The sequence below is a fragment of the Ranitomeya variabilis genome, chromosome 6, assembly GCF_051348905.1.
Source record: "Ranitomeya variabilis isolate aRanVar5 chromosome 6, aRanVar5.hap1, whole genome shotgun sequence".
Taxonomy (NCBI): Eukaryota; Metazoa; Chordata; class Amphibia; order Anura; family Dendrobatidae; genus Ranitomeya; species Ranitomeya variabilis.
In genome coordinates, this window is record NC_135237.1 from 211,222,798 (window position 1) to 211,237,844 (window position 15,047).

Genomic DNA, 15,047 nt, shown 5'->3' on the forward strand with positions numbered 1-15,047 from the left:
CAATCCTGGATGACCAAAGTAATAGGTCTTTAGCCAGGTCCATCTTCTTTGACAACTTCAACATTGTAGGCCCCGGTTCTCCCTACTCCCTTAGGACATGTTCAGGTACCGTTGAGACGGCGGGGAGGAAAGCAACCGGATACAGAGTGGAGTCCATAGATGGCCAGACCTGCCTGTCACTACCGACCATCCTGGAGTGCAACCAGATTCCTGACAACAGGTCGGAGATACCTTCACCAGAGGTGGCAACATATCACCCCCACCTGAAGCATATAGCCCACCTGATACCTGAGTTGGAACCAGAAGCCCCAATAGCTTTACTTCTGGGAAGAGATATACTACGAGTTCACAAGACTAGAGAATATATCAACGGATCCCGGAATGCTCCATACGCTCAGAGGCAAGACCTTGGATGGGTCATAGTAGGAGATGTCTGTCTAGGAGGAGCACACAAGCCGGTCTCAGTCAACAGTATGCTTACCAGCACACTAGAAAATGGACGTCCATCTCTCTTCCAGCCGTGTCACAATAATCTGCTGGTAAAGGAACTACCAAGCAGCATTCCCCTATCTTGCCCTTTCTCAGTTCCTATCAACGAAGACCACACCTGTGAAGGTGAACAAGACCACATAGGATGTACAGTCTTCCACAGGACGAAAGAAGACGACAAGGTAGCGATGTCTATAGAAGACAAGATGTTCTTGGACATCATGGATGAACAAATAGTCAAGGATACGTCGAATAGTTGGGTCGCACCTCTACCATTTCGACCTCAGAGAAGACGCCTACCCAACAACAGGGAATTGGTCTACAGCAGATTAATCTCCCTAAGACACAAGGTTCAGAAGTCTCTTGAAGCCCTTACCAACCTTCGTGTGAAATGACCGTATGCTCCTGTGCCATCCACAGAGGTCAAAACGCAAAGACTTTGTATTTTCTGTGATGCATCAGTCAAAGCGATTGCAGCAGTAGCGTACCTCAAAACCATAGACGTAAGCGGACAATGCCATATCGGGTTTGTTATGAGCCGGACGAAATTGACGCCGTTTCGTGAACACACGATACCCAGACTGGAACTCTGTGCTGCTGTCCTTGCAGTTGAGTTGGCCGAACTGATATCGGATGCGATGAGTCTGAAGATCAAGGATGCAGAGTTCTACACCGATAGCAAGGTGGTACTGGGGTACATCTGTAACGAGACACGACGCTTCTACGTCTACGTCAGCAACCGGGTACTTCGGATAAGAAGATCCACCGGCCCTAATCAGTGGCACTACGTACCTACTTACCACAATCCTGCGGACCACGCGAATAGATCCGTTGCACCCAGTTATCTGAAGGACACTACATGGTTCACAGGTCCTCCCTCTTTGTACCGTTCGATGCCCCACATCAGCAGGCCTGATACTTTCGAACTAGTGGGTCCAGACACAGATGAAGAGATCCGACCTCAAGTGTCTGCTCTACATACAGACACTTCAAGCTGTCACCTCGAATCTCACCGGTTTAGCAGGTTCTCCACCTGGAAGTCACTTGTTCGAGCTATAGCTTATCTATTTCCTGTAACCCAGTCCTACAAGTCAACACTACCTGATAGCCCGAGACCTTGTAAAGGTTGGCATCACTGCAGGCTTGCGTTTACTGCTCCCGACCTGGAAAGAGCCAAGGTTATAATACTTCGTGTCGTACAAAGAGAAACCTATGGCAGAGAAATAGACAACCTCAACAAGGGACAACCCATTCCTGAAGGCAGTGGGCTGAGGAAGCTCGATCCGATTGTCGATCAGGATGGGCTGCTGAGAGTCGGTGGCCGTCTTCAAGAAGCTGAGGTAGAAGTTTCAGAGAAGCACCCGGTAATAATTCCTGGACGTCATCACGTAACAACCCTGCTAATTCAACATCATCATGTCTTAGTGAGACACCAAGGCCATTTGTTTACTGAAGGAAACCTACGGGCGGCTGGACTATGGATAGTTGGAGCAAAGAGAAGAGTGAGCAAACTCATCTACGACTGTGTAACGTGTCGCAATCTCCGGGGCACATTCCAAAATCCGAAGATGGCCAATCTTCCACCCGACAGACTCAGTACTGAACCCCCCTTCACCAACGTTGGACTAGATGTATTCGGTCCTTGGTCTGTGGCTACACGACGGACTAGGAAAATACTTACAGAAGCAAAGTGTTGGGCAGTTCTATTCACGTGTCTGTCCATCAGAGCCGTTCATATCGAGGTAATCGAATCGATGGACACATCAAGTTTTATAAACGCACTTCGACGCTTCATCGCAATCAGAGGCCCTGTGAAGCATATTCGTTCTGACCGAGGTACGAATTTCATCGGAGCGGCAAGAGAACTCCAAATCCCTTCCAATCTGGACATCACTAATGTGGAAAGGTATCTAGGTGAGCAAGGATGTACCTGGACTTTCAATCTACCACACTCTTCGCACATGGGAGGTGCGTGGGAAAGGATGATAGGGATAGCACGCAAAATACTAGACTCTATCTTCTTGCAAGCTAACACCAGACTTACACAAGAGAGTTTAACCATGTTCTTGGTAGAGGTCTCAGCCATCATGAATGCCAGGCCACTGACAGCACTTTCTAGTGATTCTGGAGATCCATCCATCCTTACTCCTGCAATGTTACTCACACAGAAAACCTGTGTCCCGAAAGCTCCACTCAGAGAATTCAATGACAAAGACCTCTACAGACGACAATGGAGGCAAGTACAAAGCGTATCCAACGTCTTCTGGGCTAGATGGAGGAAACAGTATCTCTCCACTCTGCAAACCAGGACAAAGTGGCAGAAAGACCGCCCAAATATTCAATCTGGCGATGTTGTACTCGTCAAAGACAGTCAGTCACATCGGAACGAGTGGCCACTCGGCCTAGTCATCAAGACCCTTCCCAGCAAAGATGGGAAAGTGCAGAAAGTAGAGGTCAGAGTGTGCAAGCTTGGGGAGAACAAACTGTTCCTCAGGCCCGTTACAGAGCTTGTATTATTATTTTCCCCAAAAGAACCTAATTGTGGCATCTGTTGACGCCAAGTGGGGAGTGTTCTGCCCATCTTAATGTGCAATAAGTTAATTGTCATGTTATTCAAGTTGTGGTCACTGGAGGTCATCAGTTGCCTACTTTTCATGTTGTTTACCAACTCTTTCCCCAGAGGAGCAGTGTCTTCTGGGTAAGTTCCGCCCTCATTCTTCTTGTGGAAGACAAGCTTCAGTAGCCATTTCTCCTCAGGACTGAAGGGAGGCACACGTGCTCCTGTCTCACTTACTTTCCTACCCCTGTCCTAACGGATCTCGGTACGTTTATAAAGGTTTAAATGCATCTTATGTTTGTGTTATTTTATGATCGGAAACATCTTTATTATTATGACAGTGTAATTTTTGAAAGGGAGCTATCGGTCTGTGCACCCACAGGAGTGCACGGACTGGGCGCCGATCTCCTGACCAGCATCCTCATACATGCTGTGAGGCTGCAAATTTCAGATCTGGAGACCCGCGGCCGGTCCATGCAAGTGCAGACCGATATTCACCAGAAGTGAAGCTTTTCCAAGAGAGGGCGGAGGAACTGTGGAAGGTTCGAGAGGTGGAGGTGGAACTGGGGGTGGAGCCTGGGCGGAGTTTCAAGGGGCCCCCAAAATTTTGACAGTATGGGGCCCTGAAATTCCTAGTGGCAGCCCTGGCATCATCAGATGTTTCGCTTATGAAACAATATTCTAGTCACCTAACCACTGCAGTCAATCACAAGCTTGAGAGATCCTGTGACATTTGGATAGAGACGTGCCTTCCAGAGTGGTAAGCACTGGATCCACAGAGGTGATGGAAAGTAAGTATGCCTCTGTTTATTTTGAAAAGATACTGTACATTCCTCAGAGTTTGAACAGATTTTCTAAAGCTGATGATGGTGAATGTAATTTGAAAATCCATGTCATAATAACTCATAATAACATGATAACATAATAACATAATAACATTAGGATGAACCGTTCAGGTATCTGGCTATACAGGGTGGGCCATTTATATGGATACACCTAAATAAAATGGGAATGGTTGGTGATATCAACTTCCTGTTTGTGACACATTAGTATATAGGAGGGGGAAAGCTTTTCCAAATGGGTGGTGACCATGGCAGCCATTTTGAAGTCAGCCATTTTGGATCCAACTTTATTTTTTCCAATGGGAAGAGGGTCATGTGACACATCAAACTTATTGAGAATTTCACAAGAAATTCTCCACATCTCGTATTTTCACAGCATAGACAAATACCTTCATATGACCCCAAAGATAAACGTCTAAGGGGGTCAGTTCGGGAGATCTTGGTGGCCATTCAACTGGTCCACAATGACCATCATGATGATGTGTTGCCCTCTTTATGCACTGAAGATAGCACGTTTTCTGAATTTTTCCAGCAACATGGTGCACCACCACATTATGGGTGTTAGGTCCGCGCATTCCTACATGAACAGTTTCCTGGAAAGTGGATTGGTCGTCATGGGCCAGATGAATGGCCACCAAGGTCTCCCGATCTGACCTCCTTAGACTTTTATCTTTGGGGTCATCTGAAGGCAATTGTCTATGCTGTGAAGATACGAGATGTGCAGTATCTAAAACAACGGATACTGGAAGCCTGTGCTAGCATTTCTTCTGCGGTGTTGCTATCAGTATGTCAAGAGTGGGAGAAGAGGGTTGCATTGACAATCCAATGCAATGGACAGCACTTTGAACACATTTTATAAGTGCTCATTGTTCTGCCTTCCTCCACGTAGGATGCTGTGTGGATTCCAACATATGGCTAAACCTTCATCCACATCCCATTAAACAGACTGTATTGAAGCTCAAGTCTTATTTATTAGGGTGATGATAACATAAACTATAACGTTGAACAACAATGGTGGATAGTATTCATAGTAGATGATCGAATAGTGAATGATGTTGATGTACAAAGTGGATGTTCAGTAAATAATCATAATGGATGACTGGTGAAAAACTGTAAAGAATAACAGCATATCAGTATATGCACATACAGGGTGCAATCACATAAATAACTGGGACATTACAGCAAGAATTGTACAGAGTGCATTACACAGTAATTCTAACAGCACTGCCCTATTCTATACAAAGTTGCATCTGTCTACATGCAGAGTAAACATACATTAACCTAACTGCAAGCTGCAGAGCACAATCTGCCTAACTATATCAGACTATAGCAGCTGCATATTTAACCCCTTCAGATGGATTACCTCGTGGGACGTGACGGTTCAGCTGAGGGTATGTATCTTGTGCGTTTATTATTTTGCCAAGCGAGGGCCTGCAAATGGATTGAGAGAGCAATAAATTATTAAAACAACCGCTGTGTTTATTTCATTAAAATACTTTTAAATCATGTGTGTGTGTGTGTTTTTTAACCCTTTCAAACAATTGGATTAATAATGGATAGGTGTCATAATTGACGCTTCTCCAGTATTAATCTGGCTTAATGTCACCTTACAATAGCAAGGTGGCATTAACCCTTCATTACCCCATATCCCACCGCTACAGGGAGTGGGAAGAGAGTGGCCAAGTGCCAGAATAGGCGCATCTTCCAGATGTGCCTTTTCTGGGGTGGCTGGGGGCAGATGTTTGTAGCCAGGGGGGGCCAATAACCATGGACCCTCTCCTGGCTATTAATATCTGTCCTCAGTCACTGGCTTTACCACTCTGGCGGAGAAAATTGCGCGGGAGCCCACGCCAATTTTTTTTCTTTATTTTAGCAGCTACAGCGCTGAAATTTTGCACATACACACTACTAACATTAGTAGTGTGGAATATGCAAAAAAAAATGGGGATATGAGATGGTTTACTATATGTAAACCATGTCTCATATCCTGTCGGGTTTGTGCAGGAGAAATGAGAAGCCGGCAATTGAATTACCGACTTTTCACTAACACCGCTGCGTATTTCTCGCAAGTCACACTGCTGGTCCGTGTGGAATCCGTATTTTTCTCGCCCCCATAGACTTTCATTGGCGATTTTTTTGCGCAATACGCTGACAAACGCAGCATGCTGCGATTTTCTACGCCCGTACAACGCCGTATATTACGGATCCGTAATATACGCCTGATAGGACTAGACCCATTGAGAATCATTGTGCCGTATGTAATGCGAGTTTTACGGATGTAGTTTCTGCGCTCTTATGTCAGTAAAACACGCATATGTGACCCCGGCCTAAAGGGTAAACAGTTCCTACTGAGAATAACCATCTGTATGGTCTCAACCAGCACTGAAGGAGTCCTTAACCCTCTAAGCACTGAAAGAAAATGAATTCCATTTAAATAAGGACATGGATCACATCATCTCTAAAGAGGACTGCGATTCATTACATGATGTGACTGTCTAACTCCAAGTCTTCCAGGGGTCCTTGACACCCTTGTGATAATTGGAATACTCAAAAGAAATCACACAAGAGATTTTGGGGCCAATTTACTCCTGCTATCCCTGTCAAAAGGAAAAATTGGGGGCTAATGCAACATTTTTGTGGGGAAAAATGTATTTATTCATTTTCTCAGCTCAACATTATAAAATTCTGTGAAGCACATATGGGTTCAAGGTTCTCACCACACCTATAGATTAGTTCCTTGAGGGGTGTAGCTTCCAAAATGGGGTCACTTGTGGAGGCTTTCCACTGTTTAGGTACATCAAGGCCTCTGCAAATGGTACAGGGCATCTGCTATCTATTACAGCCAGTTTTCCGCTCCAAAATTCAAATGGCTCTCCTTCCCTTCGTGCCCAAACAGTAGTTTTCCACCACACATGGAGTATCGGTGTACACAGAGGAAATTTCACATCAAATTGTACGTATGGTTCATTTTCCACTGTTATCCTTCTGAACATGACAAATTTGGGACCGAAGCAACATTTTTGTTGGAAAAACATATTTTCTTCAGTTTTGATGACTCAGTATTAGTGTTGAGCATTCCGATACCGCAAGTATCGGGTATCGGCCGATACTTGCGGGTATCGGAATTCCGATACCGAGATCCGATACTTTTGTGGTATCGGGTATCGGTATCGAAACAACATTAATGTAAGAATGTGTAAAAGAGAGAATTAAAATAAAAAAATATTGCTATACTCACCTCTCCGACGCAGCCTGGACCTCACCGAGGGAACCGGCAGCGTCGTTTGCTTAAAATTCGCGCGTTTACTTCCTTACGTGAAGTCCCGGCTTGTGATTGGTCGCGTGCCGCCCATGTGGCCGCGACGCGACCAATCACAGCAAGCCGTGACGTAATTTCAGGTCCTTCAGGATTTTAAAATTACATTCTGGCTTATGATTGGTCGTGTCGCGGTCACATGGGCGACGCGAACAATCACAAGCCGTGACATCACGGGAGGCTGGACACGCGCGCATTTTAAAATACGCGCGTATCCTGCCTCCCGTGACGTCCCGGCTTGTGATTGGTCGCGTCACCCATGTGGCCGCGACGCGACCAATCACAGCAAGCCGTGACGTAATTTTAGGTCCTTCAGGATTTTAAAATTACGTTCTGGCTTATGATTGGTCGCGTCGCCCATGTGACCGCGACGCGACCAATCACAAGCCAGAACGTAATTTTAAAATCCTGAAGGACCTAAAATTACATCACGGCTTGCTGTGATTGGTCGCGTCGCGGCCACATGGGCGACGCGACCAATCACAAGCCGGGACGTCACGGGAGGCAGGACACGCGCGCATTTTAAAATGCGCGCGTGTCCAGCCTCCCGTGACGTCACGGCTTGTGATTGGTCGCGTCGCCCATGTGACCGCGACACGACCAATCATAAGCCAGAACGTAATTTTAAAATCCTGAAGGACCTGAAATTACGTCACGGCTTGCTGTGATTGGTCGCGTCGTGGCCACATGGGCGGCACGCGACCAATCACAAGCCGGGACTTCACGTAAGGAAGTAAACGCGCGAATTTTAAGCAAACAACGCTGCCGGTTCCCTCGGTGAGGTCCAGGCTGCGTCGGAGAGGTGAGTATAGCAATATTTTTTATTTTAATTCTTTCTTTTACACATTAATATGGATCCCAGGGCCTGAAGGAGAGTTTCCTCTCCTTCAGACCCTGGGAACCATCAGGAATACCGTCCGATACTTGAGTCCCATTGACTTGTATTGGTATCGGGTATCGGTATCGGATTGGATCCGATACTTTGCCGGTATCGGCCGATACTTTCCGATACCGATACTTTCAAGTATCGGACGGTATCGCTCAACACTACTCAGTATCATAAAATTCAGTGAAGCACCTGTGGTTTCAAGGTGACCACCACATCTCTAGATAAGTTCCTTGAGGGGTTCAGTTTCCACTGTTTAAGTACATCAAGGCCTCTGCAAGCACAACATGACATCCGATATCTATCTTCCCAGTCCTACTATGCAGGCAAACAGCAGTTTTCCACTGCATATGGGGTATTGGTGTATCAGTATACTCAGGAGAACTGCACAAACAAAATGTGATGTTCTATTTTCTCCTGTTACCTTTTTGAAAATGCAAAATTTGGAGCCAAAGCAATATTTTTATCAGAAAAAGTAACATTTTCACTTTTTCTTCCTCATTGCATTAATTCCAGTGAAGCCCCTTAAGAGTTAATAATCCTCTTGAATGTTCTTTTGATCATGCTATGATTAAGGGCAGTTGTTCTGCTTGAAACACATAAAAGATTTTAAAATTTCTTCACCAACTTTTGCCTTCTTCTAATTTTAATGGATTACTAATAAAATTTTATAAAAACTTTTTAATGATGGATGGTTGTCCCTTCTTACCACGTTATTTTGAGCACTTTGAAGGGTGTAGTTTTCTAGTTTTTAAAGCAAGAGACGAGCAAACCTTTTATGAATGAAATGTAGGTCATTGACCTACATTTCCTTCAGTCGCGGTGACGCGCCCCCTGGTGGATGTCCTCATATGATCTGGAGCGTGGGAAAAAGTTCCCAGGCTGCAGTTCATGAGAACATCCAGCAGGGGCGCATCACTGCGACTCAATGTAAGTACAGATCCAGCTTTCCTTTCAGCACCCGGGGATTACAGGCACGAGCAAGTGGTTTATCGCAGCTCGTGCCTGTAATATTAGTTAACCCCTTCAGATGGATTACCTCGTTGGACGTGATAGGACATCAGAAGGTATGTATCTTGTGCGTTTATGATTTTGCCAAGCGAGGGCCTGCAAATGGATTGAGAGAGCAATAAATTATTAAAACAACCGCTGTGTTTATTTAATTAAAATACTTTTAAATCATGTGTGTGTGTGTGTTTTTTAACCCTTTCAAACAATTGGATTAATAATTGATAGGTGTCATAATTGACGCTTCTCCATTATTAATCTGGCTTAATGTCACCTTACAATAGCAAGGTGGCATTAACCCTTCATTACCCCATATCCCACCGCTACAGGGAGTGGGAAGAGAGTGGCCAAGTGCCAGAATAGGCGCATCTTCCAGATGTGCCTTTTCTGGGGTGGCTGGGGGCAGATGTTTTTAGCCACGGGGGGGGGGGGCAATAACCATGGACCCTCTCCTGGCTATTAATATCTGCCGTCAGTCACTGGCTTTACCATTCTGGCGGAGAAAATTGCGCGGGAGCCCACGCCAATTTTTTCCGCCATTTAACCCTTTATTTTAGCAGCTACAAATTTACTGAAATTTTGCACATACACACTACTAACATTAGTAGTGTGGAATATGCAAAAAAAATGGGGATATGAGATGGTTTACTATATGTAAACCATGTCTCATATCCTGTCGGGTTTGTGCAGGAGAAATGAAAAGCCGGCAATTGAATTACCGGCTGTTCACAGATATCGCGCTGAATGAAATCTAAATACAGAATATATATATATATGTCTCAATGACATATATGTATATATATACTGTATATATGTTTTCCCGAACATTTGAGCACATAAATCCATTAGATGTCGGTTTTGCAAGCCTGCGCGAAAATCTCGCAGTACGGATGCCATACGGATTACATACGGAGGATGCCATGCGCAAAATACGCTGACACACCCTGACTACGGATCAATATTTTGGGAACATTTCTCCGTATTACGGCCGTAGTACGGACGTATAATACGTGGCGTATTGTCTTACGCCAAGTGTGACCCCAGCCTTACTCTCTCTATGTATATATACAGGCTCTTGGCATTCAGTCCCTGAGGGTCAAAAGATTCCTCTTCCTGTGATGTCTGCTAAAGCTAAGTAGTTGAAGTTTGGCGTTGTGGTGTTTGGTAGTTTGCTGTTGTATGTATGTATTTATCTGCTGGTAAGGCCGGACTGGGACTGAAAGTCAGCCGTGGCACGCATGCCAAAGCAGCTCACATTCAAATCAATTAAATAGGAGTGTATCATTTCTATGCAGCCTTTTCTCTTCAGTTTGTTTGTGTGAACACTAAAGGAGTTAAATGGGTGAAAAATGACAATATACGTCCCTCATTATCTTTAAAAGTTTGGAGATACGGCATTGTGTAACTGCCCCGTGACCCTGCTGACATTTTTGGTTTTGGAAAAAAAACCTATTGCAGCATGCTGCCAGTAGCTCCCAAATTCGGATCATGCGCACCCATACAAGTCTATGGATGCATGTGACATATCGGACTACAGTCTGATTTATTGTATGTGCACACGTAGCAGATTTCCTGCAGATCTGCAGCTTTTTTTTCCACGCAGAAACGCTGCAGATCCGCAAGTGATTTACAGTACAATATAAATCAATGGCAAAAAAAATGCTGTGCTAATAGTGCAGAAAAATCTGCAAAGAAAACGCAGCAGATTCAAAAAAGGACCATGTCACTTCTTTTTACAGATCTGCTGCGTTTCTGCAACCGTTCCATAATAGAAATCTGCAGGGGTAAGAAAAGGAAGAAATCCACACAAAAATCTGCAACGTGTGCACATACCAAAAAAAGGCGCAGATTCTGACCTGCCTTTTCTGCCAAGAAATGCAGAATCTGCACAGAAAATTCCACAGTCAAATCTGCAACGTGAGCACATAGCCTTAGGCCGGTTTCACACGTCAGTGGCTCCGGTACGTGAGGTGACAGTTTCCTCACGTACCGGAGACACTGACACACGTAGACCCATAAAAATCAATGCATCTGTTCAGATGTCATTGATTTTTTGCGGACCGTGTCTCCGTGTGCCAAACACGGAGACATGTCAGTGTTCGTGGGAGCGCACGTTTTACACGGACCCAATAGAGTCAATGGGTCCGCGTAAAACACAGACCTCACACGGACATTCTCCGTCTGGGGTCCGTGTGCGTGCAGGAGACAGCGCTACAGTAAGCGCTGTCCCCCCCACATGGTGCTGAAGCTGGTATTCATATCTTCCCTGCAGCAACGTTTGCTGTAGAGAAAATATGAAGAATAGTGTTTAAAATAAAGATCCATGTGTCCGCCGCCCCCCCCACCCCCTGTGCGCCCCCCCGCTGGTCAGAAAATACTTACCCGCTCCCTCGCTCCTTCCTGGTCTGGCCGCGCCTCCTACTGTATGCGGTCACGTGGGGCCGATCATTTACAATCATGAATAGTCGGCTCCGCCCCTATGGGAGGTGGAGCCACATATTCATGACTGTAAATGATCGGGCCCACGTGACCGCATGCAGGAGAAGCTGCGGCCAGACCAGGAAGCAGCGAGGGAGCGGGTAAGTATTTTCTGACCAGCGGGGGGGGCGCACAGGGGGTGGGGGGGGGGGCGGCGGACACATGGATCTTTATTTTAAACACTATTCTTCATATTTTCTCTACAGCAAACGTTGCTGCAGGGAAGATATGAATCGCAGCTTCAGCACCATGCAGAGTGGGTACCACACGCTCCGTGTGGTACCCACTCGCCATACGGGCGGCACACGTGTGCCGCACGTATGGCCTCCGTGAGTTCCCAGGCACACGGACACGGATAACTCCGGTACCGATTTATTCCGGTACCGGAATTATCTGGACGTGTGGGACAGCCCTTAAGTGGACACAGAATGGAGAAGATGGAGAAATTAAGTTCTCTGTCTCCTCCACACCTGTGATACAACGGAGGCACAAGGTCCAATTCGTTATACAACCATATATAACTTTAAATAACTAAAATAAAAGACACAAACAAATTCATTGGATAAAATAGGCTGCAATATTTATTAAAAGTTACCAATAACAAATAATTTAACCCCTTTCTGACATTAGACGTACTATCCCGTTGAGGAGGCCTGGGCCCGTATGACCACCGACGGGATGTACGTCATATACGATCAGCTGCACCCAAGGGGGAAGCGCGGCCGATCACAGCTGGGTGTCAGCTGATTGGCTGACATCAGGCACTATGTGCCAGGAGCGGTCACGGACCGCTCCTGGCACATTAACTCCCGGAACACTGCGATAAAACATGTGATGGCGTTGTTCCGAGAGTCTCCTCCGTTCTCCTCTCTGCAGGCCCCGGATACAAGATGGCCATGGGGGTCCTTCCAGGTCCTGCAGGGAGGTGGCTTGCGAGCCCCTGCTGAGAGCAGGACCTGAGAAGCCTCCTTCACTGCCTGTCAGATCGCTGATCTGACACAGTGCATTGCATGATGCCCCTCACTGGGACAAAGTAAAAAAAAAAAAAAAAAAAAATCACACTGTGTAAAAATATTTTTTTTTCAATTCTTAAATAAAAAAAATAAAAATAATTATTGTTCCAATAAATACATTTCGTTATGTAGATATAAAAACCAATAAAAGTAGAAATATTTACTATTGCCGCGTCCGTAACGACCCGACCTATAAAACTGTCCCACTAGTAAACCCCTTCAGTGAACACCGTAAAAAGAAAAAAAGAAAAAACGAGGCAAAAACAATGCTTTATCATCATACCGCTGAACAAAAAGTGGAATAACACGCAATCAAAAAGACAGATATAAATAAACATGATACCGCTAAAAACGTCATCTTGTTCCGCAAAAAATGAGCTGCAATACAGCATCATCAGCGAAAAAAAAAAGTTATAGCCCTCAGAATAAAGCGATGCAAAAATATATATTTTATTTATATAAAATAGTTTTTATTGTATAAAAGCGCCAAAACATAAAAAAATGATAAAAATGTGATATCGCTGTAATCGTACTAAACCAAAGAATAAAACTCCTTTATCAATTTTACCAAATGAGGAACGGTATAAACGCCCCCCCAAAAAAAGAAATTCATGAATTGCTGGTTTTTGTTCATTCTGCCTAACAAAAATTGGAATAAAAAGCGATAAAAAAAGTCATGTGCCCGAATGTGGTACCAATAAAAACACCAACTTGTCCTGCAAAAAACAGGACCTCACATGACTCTGTGGGCCAAAATATGGAAAAATTATAGCCCTCAAAATGTGGTGATGCAAAAGCTATTTTTTTAAATAAAAAGAGTCTTTTAATGTGTGACAGCTGCCAAACATAAAAACCAGCTATAAATAGTAAATCAAACCCCCCTTTATCACCGCCTTAGTTAGGGAAAAATAATAAAATAAAAATATGTATTTCCATTGTCCATTAGGGTTAGGGTTGGAGCTAAAGTTAGGGTTACGGTTGGGGCTAAAGTTATGGTTAGGGTTCGAGCTAAACTTAGGGTTAGGGTTGGGGCTAGAGTTGAGGTTAGGGTTAGGATTACATTTACGGTTGGTTTAGGGGTGTGTCAGAATTAGGGGTGTGGTTAGGATTATGGTTAAAGTTGTGATTAGGGTTAGGGGTGTGTGGGGTTAGGGGTGTGTGGGGTTAGGGGTGTGTTGGGGCTGGGATTAGGGGTGTGTTTGGTTTAGGGGTTTTGTTAGGGTTATGGTTAGGGTTGGGATTAGGGTTAAGGGTGTGTTGGGGTTAGGGTTGGAGTTAGAATTTGGGGGTTTCCACTGTTTAGGCACATCAGGGGCTCTGCAAATTCAATGTCATGCCCACAGACCATTCCATCAAAGTCTGCATTCCAAAACGCCACTTCTTCCCTTCCGAGCCCCAACGTGTGCCCAAACAGTGATTTACCCCCACATGCGCAGTATCAGAGTACTTAGGACAAATTGGAGAACAAGTTTTGCAGTCCAATTTCTCCTGTTACCCTTGGGAAAATAAAAATTTTGGGGCTAAAATATCATTTTTGTGGGAAAAAAATATTTTTTTTATGTTCACCGCTCTACGTTATAAACTTTAGTGAAACACTTGGGGGTTAAAAGTTCTCATAACACATCTAGATAAGTTCCTCTGAGGGTCTAGTTTCCAATATGGGGTCACTTGTGGGGGGTTTCTAATGTTGATGTACATCATGGGCTCTGCAAAGGCAACATGACGCCCGCAGGCAATCCCATCAAAGTCTGCATTCCAAAACGGCACTCCTTCCCTTCCAAGCTCTGCCATGCACCCAAACAGTGGTTCCCCTTCAAATATGCGGTTTCATTTGGGGTCCAATTTCTCCTGTTACACTTGGGAAAATAAAAAATTGGGGGCGAAAATCATTTTTTAATTTTCACGGCTCTATATTATAAACTTTAGTGAAACAATTGGGGACTCAAAGTGCACACCACACATCTAGATAGGTTCCTTAGGTGGTCTAGTTTCCAAAATGAGGTCACTTGTGGGGGGTTTCCACTGTTTAGGCACATCAGGGGCTCTCCAAACGTGACATGGCGTCTAATCTCAATTCTAGCCAATTCTGTGTTGAAAAAGTCAAACGCTGCTCCTTCCCTTCCGATCTCTGCCATGCGCCCAAACAGTGGTTTACCTCCACATATGGGGTACAAGCGTACTCAGGACAAATGGCACAACAACTTTTGAGGTCCAATTTCTCCTGTTACCCTTGGGAAAATAAAAAATTGGGGCGAAAAAATTTTTTGTGAAAAAAATAATTTTTTATTTTTACGGCTCTACATTATAAACTTCTGTGAAGCACTTGGGGGTTCAAAGTGCTCACCACACATCTAGAGAAGTTGCTAAAGGGGTCCACTTTCCAAAATGGTGTCACTTGTGGGGAGTTTCTACTGCTTAGGCACATGAAGGGCTCTCCAAACGCGACATGGCGTCCTTT

General features: G+C 44.8%; 1 protein-coding gene across 3 annotated transcripts in view; it reads left to right on the forward strand.

Moving 5' to 3' along the window:
• The window catches only part of VWC2 (von Willebrand factor C domain containing 2), a 1,827,208-nt gene that overhangs the window by 327,597 nt on the left and 1,484,564 nt on the right, over positions 1-15,047 (forward strand). The window lies entirely within an intron of this gene.